The sequence below is a fragment of the Eretmochelys imbricata genome, chromosome 7 (genome assembly GCF_965152235.1).
Source record: "Eretmochelys imbricata isolate rEreImb1 chromosome 7, rEreImb1.hap1, whole genome shotgun sequence".
Lineage (NCBI taxonomy): Eukaryota > Metazoa > Chordata > Testudines > Cheloniidae > Eretmochelys > Eretmochelys imbricata.
The window spans coordinates 71859632-71873764 of record NC_135578.1 but is presented as its reverse complement, the minus strand read 5'-3'; positions in this window follow the sequence as shown (position 1 = coordinate 71873764).

Sequence of the window (14133 nt, the reverse complement as noted above, 5' to 3'; positions counted from 1 at the left end):
ATCTATTTTCAAATGACTGATTTGTGCAACACCTGACAGGTTAAGGAGTTTTAACTTCGTGAATTAAATAAATCAGTTGTTTAAAAAGGGAAAAACCAGAAATCCCATCACTTGCAAACATACGCTCCCACCCCAGGTCACCAGTAGTATTTAGACCCTCCTCTTCACAGTGTCAGCCTCTTTCACTCCGTCTACTGGGGAGTGGATTGGCCGCTACTGGGGATGTGACACAGGTTTTGCCAGTTGGTTATACAACTATTTGCTAAACCGTGATAGACTGAAGAACAGTATTCCTGGGTTCTGTTCCTGGCCCCGAGGGAAATGTGGGCTAGTGGTTAGAACAATTATAAGTGTATGCATTTGGCGCACACTGAGAGGCACTCTGGATGAAACTTGGATGTACCATGGTAGACACCTGAGTTCTGCCAGAAGTAAGCTTGTGCAACCTCTTATTTGTAAAATGGGAAGAATGCAGCTTGCCTCCCTCCTAAGGTAGAGATATGAGGACATTCTTAGAGCCTGGCTTGTGAAGTGCATCACAACTAAACAGTAGTCAGTATGAAAGGGGTGAGCTATAACCGTGCCTTCATGGGTCACAACTGAGAATACCAAATTCAGGACAAATAGCTGAGAAATAGGGTAGACACCCCAAAACTGGTGGTTATTCTCCCATAAGATATACCAAACCAGCACCAAAAGTAAACTTCTGTTTCACCACACTGGCTAATAAGTCAGAAAAGCAGGTTCCTTAGGTATTCCAGTCCTTGTATCACCACCAAAAATACTGGACTTAAAGATGAGTGGTTCTTTAAAACCAATTTCATCAAATAAAAGGTTCTTCTGATCCCAAAGGACAAGCCGCAATATATAACTCAGATCTTACCCAAAAGTCACGCTGTTGACAATCCTTTAGTGTCTAAAATCTAAATGTTTATTTATAGAAAGAAAGAAAGGTGAGAATTAAAATTGGTTAAAGGAATCAAATACATACAATAATTGCAAAGTTCTTGGTTCAGGCTTGTTGCAGTGATGGAATAAACTGCTGGCTTAAGTCAAGTCTCTGGTTGCTTCCAAATCATTGGAAGGTCCTTAGTCCATCGGTTAGAATGCTCCCATTAGGGTAAGTCCATAGTCCAGAGATTTGAGCCGGAATGAGGCAAAATAGAGCTGTTTCCAGGGCCTTTTATAGCTTCTGCCAAGTGAAGAGAAGCCCATTGTTCTCACTGTGGAAAATTACAGGGAATAAGATGGTGCTTGGAGTCACATGGGCAAATCACACGTTCATGCATGATTTCGCTTAGTCATAGCAGGAAAGTCCATTAAGTGTAGATGAGTGTCTTCCATTGTGAGCTAAGTGTTATTTAATGGGCCATTCCAGTTGAATAGTTCCTTCACAGTGTGTTGGCTAAATAACTTGTGGGTGTTGCCCAGGAGCAAACGTTTGAAACGCAGGTATAGAGCCAATACTCATAACTTGAAATACAAAAAGATACATGCATACAAATAGCATACAGCAAATATGATTCAGAAAATCATAACCTTTTCATAGACATGTTACTTGACACATTTTGTATAAGATTTGTTGCAATTCTATAACAGTGGTAGCAACAATGATCTACATGGTCATACCTCTTAACTTATTTGTAAAAAGGGAAGAATGAAATTTGGCAAATGTTAGGTGCAAAATTGCTTAGTCTTTGTAATGAAGTTACCCCTCACTGCTAGCCCACCTCCATGCATCTTGCTCTGGTAATGTAGCATTTGCTGCATCGGGTACCCCCTTGCTGCTCATTACTTGCTCTGCAATAGTCTTTCTTCTGATAATGTGGCCTGCTGGTCAGGTCACCATTTAGTCCACCTCTTCCAGGGTTACAAAGTCCAGCAGGACAACTGTCCAAATACTGTTTCCAGACAGTGTTTAACCCCAGCTGGGGGTTCTATGCCACTCTACCAGTGGCTGCCAGTGGAACTTAGGCCCACCTGGCATACTGGGTTCCAGACCAGGGACCCTATAACTAGAAATTCAGGCCCCCTGTCCTTGTTTCCCTGGGCTCCTTCCTACCAAGCCTCACTATCGTCTCTTGCCTGGTTCTGGTTTTACCATGGGCACCTACTCTACTCCCTGTGGTTACTTCACCCACTTCTAGCTTCTTTTGCCAGACTCCTTACTCCAGGACAGGTTCTCAGGACCTACTCTCCCCCTGGACTTCCCCTTGTTCCTGCCCCACAGGGAGCAACTACAGACTTTCCCCTGCACCCCCCTTCCTGCTTTTAGCTTCCTGTCTTTGCAGTGCTGTTCCAGCCCTTCCCCAGCTGGGCTTCACTTTCAATTAACCTTGGCCCTCCCTCTCTCAGGTGATGCCAGGTGACCTAACTGGCCTCTTAGGCAGGAGCACCATTTTAGATTTTGGTGGGGGCAGGGAGGGGCAACTTTAACTGTGATTCCAAGGACTACTTAGGCACCTGAAAACGCTAGGGTGTTTTTGCAGATAATTTAGAAATTAGCTGATAGGAGCACTGTACTTAATTCCTATATAAAAAAAGAGGATTTAATAAATATTAGACCCACTCAGCTCTAATACTAACATGTTCTCACATCTTGTGTCAAGTCACTTAAGTACCACTGGTTAGGTTTAAAATTTTAATGTATATTTGTTACTAACTCTTGAATACAACAATTGAAACAACTGTAGAAAAATCTAGATTACTTTCTATCACTTTTTTGCAGTTCACCAAGCTTGGAACAGATCATTTAACTTTGGAACATCCTACTATAACTAGGACAAGGCCCCATGAGTTTATACTGCACCTGCCTGGGGCTCTAGAGGTGTCACCTCACTACAAATAATAGACAGAAACTGACCTTAAACAGGAGTGAAACTGACATTTTCAAGTCATTTTCACAGTATTGCCAATCCCAAACTTTCAAAAATCATGAATCAGTCTCACCAAAAATCATGAGATTGGCTTTAAAATCATGAAATTATGTAAAAATACCAGATTTGGGGTTCTTTTTATTTGCCTTCTGCTTTTTGAGACTTTGGAGTGCACTGGGGTCAAATTTTGAAGCTTTCTCCGCAGCCACGAGGACTAGAAACTTCATTTTTCTTTAAGAACGAAGGCTGAAATCATCACATATCCACTTGACTCCAGGAGCTGAGGCTTTAAGGAAAATGATAATTATCGTGAGACTCATGACAAAATCATGAGTTGGCAACACTGCTTTCACTTCTGTTTAAAGGCTAGTTACTTTCCAGAGGGCTGTTAAACACAACGCTGCAGTGCTTGAGTTGCAGTTCTCACAGGAGAATATTTTAAACCAAACACCAAGAAAATTCTATATTTTAAAGTTGAGGGAAAAAAACCTGAGATTTCTGAGGTATATCGGGGCACTGCAGGCAGGAAAGGCAAATAAACAGACACAGGAGCTCTGGGTAGCTCTTCCTTTAGAAAGAAAGTTGGAGGATAAAATCTTCTAGTACTTAATCAACTAAAACATCTATTGCCATCAGTGCCTCCACTCGTAGATATAAACATCACAGTGATCACGTGATAACATGTGTGGTCAATAACTGTACACTTCCTACTTAAATATCTGAGCCATCTTATCCAGAGTTACACATCTTATTATATGCATTGGTTCAGGGACTGGATTTTCTGGCATATTAAGAACAGTGCTGAGCACACATATGGTGCCCAGTGAATAATGCAAATCATGACAATAATAGTCAATTTTATGGACTCTGTGGATGCAGTTTCTTTTCTTTGTTCTAGAATTGGCCTGAATACAGCTGAAACCCTAAGAATTTGAGGCATAAACACATCTGATACTTATATGACACTTTCTCATTCCTTTCTTTTCTCGAACTCAGAACAAAAAATGACCAAACAAAATGGTTTTCTGTTAAAATGTAAAATTGCACAGCAGCCATTGCTCTACAACCTAGCATGGGGCAGGACCTGCCACCTCTTGGGAGTTAAGTGATCCCCTCTCATCTGACGCTCATTCTCCATCCTTCCTAACCTCTGTGTTGCTTTTCATGCTGTCAACCATGACATCCATCCTGGGACCATTTGCTGTAATCTTGGAGAACTGGGCTCCTTGGTTTTGCTCCCATCTATCAGAGTCCTCTTTTTTTGCAGCATGCAGCAGAGAGAGAGTGGCTGGTCTGCTGGATAGGGAGCTAGCCCTCAAAAACTTGTGTTCTGCTCCCCGCAGGGACTTCCTGTCTGACCCCAGGCCAGTGCTTAAAGGACAAAATTTCAAAGGTTTTTAGGCACCCAAAGATGCAGCTAGATATCTAGTAGGGTTTACAAAGCACCAAACCTTCTAAGTGCATTTGAAAATCTCACTAAGTGCCTAAATACCTTTGAATATCTGGCCTTTAATCTGTGTGTGCCTCAGTGCCCCATATGTACAATGGGGATAAGAGCATTGCTCTACCTCTCTGAGGGGCTGGGAGGAGAAATCGGTTAGACACTGTGAGGCGCAGCCTCAGATACTATGGTGAGGGGGCCACATAGGTAGAGTGGGAACTTCTCTGTACTCTGCTAGCCCTTCCCTGGGTTTGACCCCTTCTTTTTACCTACTCCCCCAAATGTCCTCCTTTTCTGAATGTAACCTAGGCTCAGAGCTTTGCTGTATTTTTTCTGAGGCCCCTGTGTTCTCTCTAAAACAACCCCTTCTCCCTACAGAGGGATTCCTCTTTTAGAGGCTATATCCTTAATTAAATCACCAGCCCTTTCTTATCTTAATCACCCTGCCTCTGTTTGTAAACAAAATACTGACGCCCTGCCCCAAGGGCACCTCTCCTCTGCAGAACTTACATTTCATATTAATGCTGTGCTGTAGTTAAGAACTCCACCTGAAAGCTTGCACACCTGTATGAAACTCGGGGCTTCTGCCCTCCCCTATTCCCCCCCCCCCCACACACACACACATTAGTGCCCTTGCTCTTGGGCCCTCGTTAACCTTATCAGGGTGATACATTTGGGCAATTAAAGTTGATTGGGTAGCTGTAAAAAGTTTTAAGTAAATATATAATCGGTTCCTAAATTTAATCTTGATTTCACTCCTCCTGAGTACTCTCATTCTTTCAACTGAATTATTTTGTGAGTGAACAGAGAGAAAAACTTTAATTAAAAGGTCATTAAAGCCCATTTAATATTATGAGGCACAATATACACACTCCAAATGTTACTGCGTACGTAGTACATAGATTTGGAAGTAAGGGCCATGCACGATCCCTGGCTCCATCTTCAATAAGTTACATTATAATTGGACCTGTGAATTATATACAGGAATGAAATATGTATTAACTGGAAAAGCTTCACTTCATAAAACATTAAGGTTGTACAGTCAAAATAAAAAGGAAAGTGCAAATAATAAAATTCCTACAGCAATTTGTATCCTGGACTGGGATCTTCCTTTGTGGGGTTTGAGGGACAAGATTGTTTGAGTCCAGAATTATAACCTATAACTCCCATGTACTTATTTTTAAATGTCTCCTCCTGGTTACTGAAACCAAAAATAGCAACATGCTGATAGCAAAGCCTTTCATCCTGCTGTGGAGGAAAGGAAATGTTTGTTATCTTCAACCTCTCTCCATACTGAAGACTTAGTCTTCATAGGTCTGCTCTTTCCAGAGACCCACACCAAAAGACCAAGCTTTTTTTTTTTTTAGGAACTGGCCTTTTATCCCAAGTAGTAGGTGTATTTAGGTAGAGTAATACCGCTAGTTCCAGTCCAGACGTGCCTCTCTGTAAACAGGAAGTGACAAGACACCCGCCTCCAGTGGAAAATGCAAACTACACCCCAACAAAGGCCTAGTTTTCCTCAGGTTCAGCAGAGCAACAGGACTTTGTTTGAGGTAAGCACAGGGCTTTTATGTTCCATGTTGTCAATAAGTTGGGGATATTCCTGATTTAGCACCCATGTCCTATGTATGTTATCGTATATGATACACAGTTAACTAAACATCAGGAATAATAGCAATATTAAATGCAATACTATATGTATGCAATGTGGCTAAGTTACCATTTCTGTAGGAACCTCAACTTTTTCATTTTGTAACTCTGCATTTTAAGCCTGCCTCTTCAACAGCGCAGTAAGTTGTTGTGTGTTTTAGTGCAAGGCGAGGATTTATCATAGATACTATGTGCAACACCCTCACCATTTACTTCCACATTGCTCATCTCCACAGCAATACAGAGGAGACTGTGGACATCTGAAATCCACGAAGTCCTTATTAAGCCCCCCTTCAACACAACATAAGAAGTTCTTCATCTTGCATACAAGTTGTGATAACTATGCATGGGGAAAGAATGATAGTCTGGGGCCTATTTCTGTTGATTATATAGTGTCAATAGATAAATATTGATCACTCATCTGTAACTTGAAGATTCTGAATGAATAATCAGATACAAACGCTTATACCACCAGGATTTGGAAGATTATATTGTATGTCACTGCAAAGGTAATTTCCACTGTATTTGCAATTTTATCTCAGATACTTTACCTACGGTAAGTCATTTCACTACATTCATTCACAGTTAAGTACATATATAATTTTATTGTAGCTCAGCCAGATCTTTGCAAGGAAACTTGATTAATAACCCAGTTATTTTAACATTAATTTCTAGTCTATGTTATGCTTATTCCTCAGATAAGTAGCTTCATTTTTGTGGATACTATTATTCTGAAGGCTGAAATAAAATAACATGTTTTCTTGAAACAATGTAATGAATACAACTGGATAAAATGGTGGTACATAAGCCCCAATGAATGGAAAGAAATGTTTAACAAACTGTTCCCAATAGGCATTTTAGAGATGCAATATTTATTACTATACATTAATTAAGGCTTTATAGCAGTGCTTGAATAATTTTTTAAAAGGGAGGGGCAAGCAAGGCTGATCCCTTTGGGATTTTTGTGCAGTTAAACCTTCTTGTGTCAGTGGTTCTTGGTGCTAAAATAACGTAAATTTCATTCAGTCCTCTTTTAATTAAACAATATTTACAATGTTGAGGCTGTGGCGTTGCACTGTGAACAGTTGACAGTTGCTCTTGAGTTTTATGGCACAGATGCTGGCATCGGATCAGCAATTTGGCATCTGGACTGAAGCAGAATAGCTTTTCAAAGCATGAAATATCTTATTAATATGGCTGAGTTGCATAGGACTCCTGGGATATTCTCTGATTCTAACAATCAATTGTAAAGCAGTCTTTGTGTCAGTTTGTCTGTTTTTTTTAGTGCAATATACCAGACAAATACATATATGTGAAATACAAAAATGGTGTAAGACTATTTCTTTATTTTCCACCTTCAGGTACCAAAGGAGTCAAATATTTTACAGCTTTACTCATCAAGTAGCCTTTCATAGGAATTTTTGCATGACATATACTGTTAAATTACTCTGAGAAAATGTATTGGATTGTCAAAATCTCAAATTATTGTTGACACAATTCTAATTCTGGTTTGAGATAATTCAGAGCTGAAGCTGTGTGTTGCCTTCTGATGCTTTTAAATCAGATTCTTTTTTTCTCTGATAACAGTGTACTGACTCAAATAGAGGAAGTGGCATTTTAAAGCTGTTTAATGCTGTTCCTGTGGTTCCAAATGGTAGCTAGACAGATTCCTATGCAGTGTTTGCGTAACTAACTTCTCTTACAATGTGAATACTGCTATTTGAAAAATATCTTTGCTCATTTCTGACCATCGATCCTTATTTAATGGTAACCCAGAATCCTTACACTACAATATACTGAGATTTTTATAATGGCAAGAGATTTCTTTTGTTATACATGGGCCAAATTCTGAAGCTCTTGCTCAGGCAAAACTTCCACTGGCTTCAGTGAAAGAGCTACCTGAGTATGATATCAGAATATGGTCCCATATCAATAAAATTGCTCCTGCAGAGACTGTCATCAAATTCTTCTGATATTTCCCTGTCTCTTGGGTGCCACTATTGTGATCTTCATTTGTATGAGAAGAAAAGAGATGGAAATTCCAGACTATAGGTGGTTATTTTTAGGTCTTTCAAAGACCATTCAATTCCTTTATTAGACATACTAATAGAATACTATTTGTTACAGTGAACCCACTACTAGAAAGTTCATGAGCTCAGTAGATATATTTATGCAGAGAACTGCAGTAATTTTATGGTATCTGTCTTTGTTATGAAACCCAAGAGACAGCAAACTGAGTTTCTCTTGTATGTTCTATGGCCTATCGTTAATCAGTAAGCACACAACCAACCTTACAAATTCATGACACTTCAAACTATACTTCAAATTTCCTTGCCAGTAACATGCATATGTATATATAACATCGTATTTATTTAGTGCTTCTGTGCATACATGTATGTGTGAATGAGGAATAGTTCCTTATCTTTAACATACTGCGCAAGATGTAACAAAGTTTAAACATTTTTTCATTCAGTTGGCAGGTTAGTAATGCAGCTCACCATTTCTTGCATGAGCCTATTTGGAGTAATTTGCTAGCTTGAGTCATATATTCCTTGCCAGAACAGAAAAATCTCACTTGTACATTACGTTAAGTTATTTTCCAGTAAAACAAAAAAAGAGATAAATTGGTAGAGAATACTCTCAAGATTCTAAATATAGCATCTCAGAATAACCCTAAACCATTATTAGCAATTACAGAGATACTTCAAATACATTAGTTAAAGCACAAAAATCTTACATTTGTTCATTGGCTAAAACCTGTGAAAGTAAATTGTATTTTTTTCTCTTTAAACATTCCCCTGCAGTATTTGCACCCAGATTATTGCAGTACTGTAGTATGTATTTATATGGCACTTTTGATCAGAGAATCTCAAAACACTTCACAAACGTTGAAGAATTAAGCCTCACAACAGTCCTATAGGTGAGGATTATCTCCATTTCAGATGGGGCGGGGGAAAGAGAGAGAGGTTCAGTGACTTGCTCAAAATCATACAAGAAATATGTAGCAGAGCCAGGAATATTGCTGGTGCATGAGGAACAAAAGATTAAAACTGACATTCAGCCTTTTCTAGTTTCACTGCCGAGATCAGTGCCGCACAAAAAATAAATATTGAATCAGCATACAAGGTGAAAAGTAAATGAGACTTCTTACTGTTTTGGGATTTTAATAATGTTAGGTACTGTTAGTAACAGGTAATAGACCATTTAAAAATACAACATCCTGACAGTATCCCTATAAGAACATAAGAATGGCCATACTGGATCAGACCAATGATCCATCTAACCTAGTATCTTGTCTTCCAACAGTGGCCAATGCCAGGTGCTTCAGAGGGAGTGAACAGAATAGGCAATCATCAAGTGATTCATCCTGTCTTCCACTCCCAGCTTCTGGCAAACAGAGGCTAGGGACACTCAGAGCATTGATGGACCTCTTATTGATTAAACAGTATTCCCAGATCTGTGCTGGCATCAGCCTTTTTTTAAAATTCTTCCAAGTAAATTATTGACTGTGGCAGCTATAGGAAATGAGTGATTATCATGGGGGAAACTGTAACTTTAATGTATAAAATAATAAGAAGAGGCTTGTGAGCAAACAAGATATATGTTGCTTATCCATGTGGGGAGATATTTACTGCTTTTCACAATGCCTGTGCATCGTTTAAATCTCAATGAAATGGTGCACATGCATGTTGCTAGTCCTCTCCATTTCACTGAATTTCATTAAATTACACTCTTTTACCAGTGATGATTATTGCCATGGCTATGATAGGCTCCTGAGAATTTACAGCCTGAAAAAAATGAAGTGAAATAACAATAATGATACTTAGCTTTTATATAGCACTTTCCATCAGTAGACCTCAAAGCACTTTACAAAGGAGGGCAGTGACATTATCCGTGTTTTACAGACTGTGAAACTGAGGCACGGGGAGGTGAAGTGACCTGTCCAAAGTCTCACAGCAAGCTAGTCCTGGAGCCAGGAATAGAATCCAGGTCTCCTTCATACCAGACCAGTGCTTTATCCATTTAGCTACTCTTCCTGCAGAGCATCACTCTCTTTTTCATCCTGTCATATGTGCACTAAAACTGCTCATGGCGGTTCTTAGAGCTCACAAAGAAAATGTGTTGTTTCAAGGCATGGTTCATGCAGCCACTGGAAATAATGGCCAGGACTTTGACCTACCAGTGCAAATGGTGTGTCCCCAGCATATTATGTGATGCTAGATTACACTTTTTTAAATGGAAGCTCAGATGCACATTCTATGTAATGCTTTATAGATAAAAACATCACACACCCATCAGAGACAGAAAAGACTCAGATTATTTTCTCTCCTAGTGTCCATTCTGCAAAAGGAATGGCATGAGTACCACATAACCATAGCCCTATTGTGACCTATGCTTGCTGCAGTTGTTTTAATCCTTTATTTACCAAATGTTAAGAATTTATGAAATGTCTTTAAGTTCTTTCAAAACTACAAATATATGGAAACTGACAGTTTGGTTGTTCCCTCCTCTCCACTTGTTAAAAAATTACTGGAAAATAGTCAGATTTTTTGAAGCATGCATAAAACATAAAGAAAATCATGCAATACAGCATAATCATCTTATACAAGATTATTACTCTAATAGGCAAACTATTTTAGTTATATTGTGTTATTCTGCCATTAGTACCACTTGACTGTCAACTGTGCAGCAGAGGGGCTGCAATCAACAAGGATTTTTGTGTGTTTTCCATTGTAAATAGTATTGAGGACAGAAGGGAGAAAGGCACTTAATGGCACAATTTCTTCAGTGATTAAGAATACTTGAGATCCATTTCAATGATCAGAAATGTGTCTTAATGAGACAATTAGTCAAGACATAAAGGCCGCATAGCAATTTAGTTTGGGCTCCTACTGGTACAATTTAGTGTTTCTATGTTCCTCATGATTTGACTTTCACAATATATGGTATGGAGAGAGAATCTACAGGTAAAATTTCCTTGTTCAGTCATTCCCATGTAGCTCTAACTGTAGGACATGCTAAACATGAAGATTTGAAAGTACAGTAGTCACTTTAAAACTTTTTTAAACATTAAATCTCTTTGCTAAAGTACAGTGCAATAGGATATCCAGCCATCTAGAGCCACCATGGCAACTAATTCCCACTAACCTTTGGGTGGAGGGGTTGAAACCCTCTAAGTAGTACTTAAATTTGTATTTTAAAAATTATTTTTTCCTTTTGCAACAATAAAACAGTGGTGGAGACATCACACATGCTGGGGCAAAATTAAGCAAACCGGGCCTAAGATCTGACTAACAAGTTCTAACAAGGCTGCCTAAGAGTTTGATGGATTTAATTTTTGTCTTACCCGTTCTGATAGTAGTGAATCTTTTCTTGGTTTGAGGTGTTGCAGAGCAGTGATGATGTTACTCTAACCCAGTGGTTCTCAACCTATTTACCACTGTGGGCCACATATGCGGCACAGAATGTGTTATATGGGCCGCCTCCAATACTACCTGTATGGCCCTGAGGATGTCACATGGCCACAGCTCTCTGCTGACTGGGCCACAAGCAGCCCACAGACCGCAGGTTGAGAACCACAGCTCTAACCCAAAGGAAGATTTACCTCTACCTGAATTCAAAATTCAAACTCTTATCCCACATTCCTTCCACACCCAAAACTCTATCCTGGCAAAAGCAGCCTCAGCTTCCACTAATGTCAATGAGAGCTGTGGCTGCTAATAGCAGAGATGAATTTGGCCACATGGCATCAATGGGAGATTTGGGTGTGCAAAGAATGCAGAGTGAGACCCTCAGTAGGTTATTGGTGAGGCCAACCACTATGAGTTTTTGTCTAAAAAATGTAGCTCCTGACCAACTGTTCAGTAAACAACTTTGGGGTTCCTGTAGATTCTTAAAAGTGAAATTCACATCTGCATGTTCCTGAAGGTTCATAGTATATCGATCAGAGGGACTCTATTTCAACTTTGAATTTAGTACAATATTTTGAATTCTTTTATACATTCATTCAAATATGAGAGGTTCTTTGTAAGAAATTAAAAAGAGGCCATGTCCTTGTGTAATGTATAAACTAAAAACTTTTAAACTTGTTTAGAAATAGGGCTCACTCCTTCAAGCTCTCTGCATATCTCTTCCATTTACTTCAATGGGCATTCCATTTACAGAGAGCTTAATGGGCCCCTAGTCTTCCATTCCTGTGTATAAAATGTTCCCAAAATTAAGATTGATCTAAATTAATTATTTAAGCCAAAATTAATTAATCTAAGAGGTGCAACACAGAACTTGCTGCCGAGTCCTTTTAAACCACCACTGAGCTTTCCTGATTCTGGGTTGTTCCAGGGGCTGGCATGGTCTCTGGCATAACTTAATACAGCTCATAGACAGCCCTCAAGAGCAGCTGTGCTGCCTAGCATCCCTGCAGTGCTATGTGCTGTTAATCCACGCTGACACATTCCTATGCTGGGGCTTGGAAACAGTCCTCTGAAGACAACCTGTGGCTGTCTTCCTCAGTTCCTGTGCTGGGGGAATTATCTGGGGTTTTCAGAGACCTTTATGCTGTTCTGGTCCCTTTACCCAGCATATATAAACCAGAATGGGGGGTGAGAATCTCAGTCCTTGTCTTTTGTATTCAATAGTGATCGTTTCCAAGTGTAGAACACACCTTTGTCATTGGTGTAAATATTAATTTTAATACTCAAATAAAATGATACAGAGAAGGCTATTTCTACTCCCTCTTTTACTCTGAGAGTAAGTCAGGAAGCATCCCATTTGAAGAAGGCAAAAAAGTTATTGTTTTGTTTTAGTTCTCTGAAGGGACAATAAAGTTCCTGCTTCACACAATTTTAGCTACTGGTATGCTTAGTTCTTCCCACTTATTGAAGATGGGTTCTTAAATGCCTCTGGCATTCTCGTCTTATTAGTAAGGGACCATAGCAGGGCATACTGATGGTATTATTTTGACAATGTTTCATTACTTTGCTTCAGATCCATGCTGCAGTAAATGCAGTTTGGTCATTTGTAATTGAAACGATCTCCCTGCAGGTTATGGTTCATAGGAGATGTTGTATGGGGTAGTGTTTGATTATCTCTTGCTCTATAAGGGTGAGCTTCTGTCTTCCTGTAGACATGTTATTAGAAACTGTGGTTGTACCACCTAAAACTACTTTAGGGCAACTACCACGATGCTCCTTTGTTCAAATAGTGGCACTAGGATGCAAAGATTGATCCAAGGAGTCTTCCTGTTTCACAGGAAGGAAGTAATCAGTTTATAATTTTTTTAAAATGTATCCAGGACCTGAACTGAATAAGCTTTCAAAAATGCCAGCAAAATGATCATTTTCAAACTACTGCATTAACCTAGGCAAAATTATTAAGATGGACTTAAGGTTGACAGTTGCCTGCAGTGTTGTTGTAGCCATGTTAGTCTCAACATATTAGAGAGACAAAGGTGGGTGAAGTAATGTCTTTTATTGGACCAACCTCTGATGGTGAAATAGACTAATTTTCAAGATACAGAGAGCTCTTCTTCACTTCTGGGAAAGGTACTCAGAATATCACAGCTAAATACAAGGTGGAATAGATTTTTGAGCATAAGTAGTCAACACATTTTAAGGCCACTTCACCTTTGGACATAAATTGGTCCAATAAAAGATATTACTTCACCTACCCTGTCTCCCTTAAGGTTGACAGTATGTATCAATAACTTAAGGATAAAAAAACCCCTGGAGTTAGAGCATTAGAGAGCCAGCAAATTCAGAATTAAAGTTTTAAGAAACACAAACATTTTAAAAGTATGCTAATAAGCAGTTAAGGTTACCCAAACAACATTAACCCTGACCTCATGATAACATTCTCTCATCTTCCTTCCCTTAGGATGTTTGCTAAATACTCTAGGTTGTGTCTAGTTACAGAAAAGGGCAACAAAAACGATGAGTATGGAAAAGCTTCCATATGAGGAGAGAGTAAAAAAGCCTAGGACTGTTCAGCTTGGGAAAAAAAGATGACTAAGGGGGGATATGGTAGCAGTCTATAAAATGGTGTGGAGAAAGTGAATAAGGAAGTATTATTTACTCTTTCACAGAACACTAGATCCAGGGGTCACCCAAAGAAATTAACAGGCATCAGATTTAAAACAAAACAAGGGAAGTATTACCGGTACTTCACAAA